This window comes from Gossypium arboreum, chromosome 2 (assembly GCF_025698485.1).
Source record: "Gossypium arboreum isolate Shixiya-1 chromosome 2, ASM2569848v2, whole genome shotgun sequence".
NCBI classification, from domain to species: domain Eukaryota; kingdom Viridiplantae; phylum Streptophyta; class Magnoliopsida; order Malvales; family Malvaceae; genus Gossypium; species Gossypium arboreum.
Window position 1 is genome coordinate 19,766,714 of NC_069071.1, and position 2,422 is coordinate 19,769,135.

At 37.6% G+C, this 2,422-nt stretch overlaps 1 non-coding gene across 1 annotated transcript; it reads right to left on the minus strand.

The window, feature by feature from the left end:
* Positions 1 to 1,391: 1,391 nt before the first annotated feature.
* On the minus strand, positions 1,392 to 1,498 carry LOC128289968 (small nucleolar RNA R71). The gene has a single exon (XR_008279608.1). It is a non-coding gene; the product is annotated as a small nucleolar RNA R71 (small nucleolar RNA).
* Between the last annotated feature and the right edge of the window lie 924 nt (positions 1,499 to 2,422).

Genomic DNA, 2,422 nt, shown 5'->3' on the forward strand with positions numbered 1-2,422 from the left:
TTGACTTATTCTTAATTATGTGTTCTTAATTCTTGTTTTGATATTCCAGGATATTGATTCAAGTTAAGCTTTTATGTAGAGGAGGAATAGACCCTGCCTAAGAGTAAATTTGTCATAATTAAGCGGAGTTGATTGCACGCCTAGAGATAGGGTGATAAGATTTTGTCGGATTAGGGTGAAACCTAATAAGGAAATCCATAGATCGAGTTAATGCAATTCTAGGGTGTTAGTTAGAAAGAGATTTCAATTAATCAACCTAGGGTTAGACATTATTAGTATCGAGAGAGATAATAATATAACTTAGGGATTTCTACGGATCAAGTCAAATGAATAAATCGTCTGATTCAGAGTCAAATAACAAGTGAAGTCTAGGTGGATTTCTCCTTAGGTATTGTCTTAATCAATCGAATTTTCCTAAAAGTATTTTCCCAAATTTTCTTTCTGTGCATTCTTAGTTAATAATTAGTTTAGATAACCAAACCTCTTAATTTTTAGGCTAGATAATAAAAAGGAAGTAAATACTAGTACTCGTAGTTCCTTTGGGTTGGACAATCCGGTCTTGCTGAACTATACTATTGTTCGATAGGTACACTTGCTTAATTGTGATAATACGTTAGTCTCAAAAGAAATTCGTTCATAAATCTTTAAAACCTGTCATGAATATCACGTATCAAGTTTTTGGCGCCGTTGCTGGGGAACTAGGATATTAGGAACACTCGATTTTTATTACTTTATCCATTTTACTTTTATTGCAATTTAAATTTTTATTTTATTTTCTAATTCTTCATTTATTTTCTTCTGACAGGTTTTTCTAGTTTATGACCAAAAGAAACCCGTCAGGCCCGTTACTGTTTGATAGTGAGCTCGATCACACAGTTCGCAGCAACCGAAGAGGAATAAGGCAAAGCTTACAATACACAGAGAAAGAGCACGAGGATGATACTTCAACCACAACCGATGAGATGGCTGAAAACCAAGAAAATTTGCTACCTCTTGCGATTGCTGTTAATCAGAATCCTACTCCATGCACTGTGTATGATTATGCTAAACCTTCTTTAACAGGAACTGAATCGAGTATAGTTAGACCTGCTGCAGCTGCAAATACTTTTGAACTGAAACCTAACACAATTCAAATGATTTAGCAATTTCTTCAGTTTGATGGTTTCCAGGACGAATATCCCAACGCTCACTTGGAAAATTTCTTAGAATTTTGCGACACTTTTAAAATAAATGGTGTTTCTAATGACGCCATTTGCCTTCGGTTGTTTCCCTTTTCATTGAGGAATAGGGCTAAACAATGGTTGAACTCGTTGCCACGAGGATCAATCACTACTTGCGAACAAATGACTGAAAAGGTTTTATTAAAATATTTTTCGCCGGCTAAAACAGCCAAATTACGTAATGATATCTCTTCTTTTGTGCAGATGGATTGAGAAACACTCTACGATGCATGAGAGAGATATAAGGTCCTCTTGAAAAGATGCCCTCACAATGGGTTACCACTTTGGTTACAGGTTCAAACCTTTCATAATGTCCTGAATCCTTTGACTCGGTAGATGGTTGACGCAGCTGCTGGTGGAACCATCAATAATAAGACACCTAAAGATGCCTATGAATTTCTAGAGGAGATGTCACTGAATAACTATCAGTGGCAAGTCATGCGGACAAAGCAAACAAAAACAGTCGGCATTTATAAAGTCGATTCAGTCACCATGCTCTCTAATCAGGTAGAACTCTTGAATAAGAAATTGATGGTTTCCTTAGTTCTTCACAGGTTCACCCGGTAATGCAGTACGAAGCAAGTAGAGGTGGATCAAGTAGCTCAGAATACCCATCTTATGGCCATAACATGGAGAACGAGCAGTTAAATTACATGGGTAACAATTCTCGATCTCAAAACAATCCTTATAGCAATACTTACAATGCAGGTTGGAGAAACTACCCAAATTTTTCATAGGGAAGCCAAGTAAATCAGAGACCACCACCCCCTTTAGGCTTTCAACAACCACCGTACCAGTAGGAGAAAAAGCCAAACCTTGAGGAGATGCTAACCAAATTCATCCAGGTGTTAGAAACTCATTTTCAGAATATTGAGACAACACTCAAAAATCAACAAGCATCAATCTAGGGGCTCGAAACTTAGATTGGACAGCTTGCCAAGCTGATTTTCAAACGACCACAGGGTAGCCTGCCAAGCAACACTAAATCTAACCTAAGGGAGCAACTCAACGCGATTGCCATTCAAGATGAGGAAGGGTTAGTTGCAAAACCAAGGCTAGAAATGGTGGTAAGCAAAGGTAAGAATGAGGTAGGCCAAAATAACCCAAAGCCGATGAGTACATAATATAAACCTCGTGTACCATACCCCAATGCGACAAGGAAAGACTGATCAGACGAACAATTTGGTAAATTCCTTAAACTT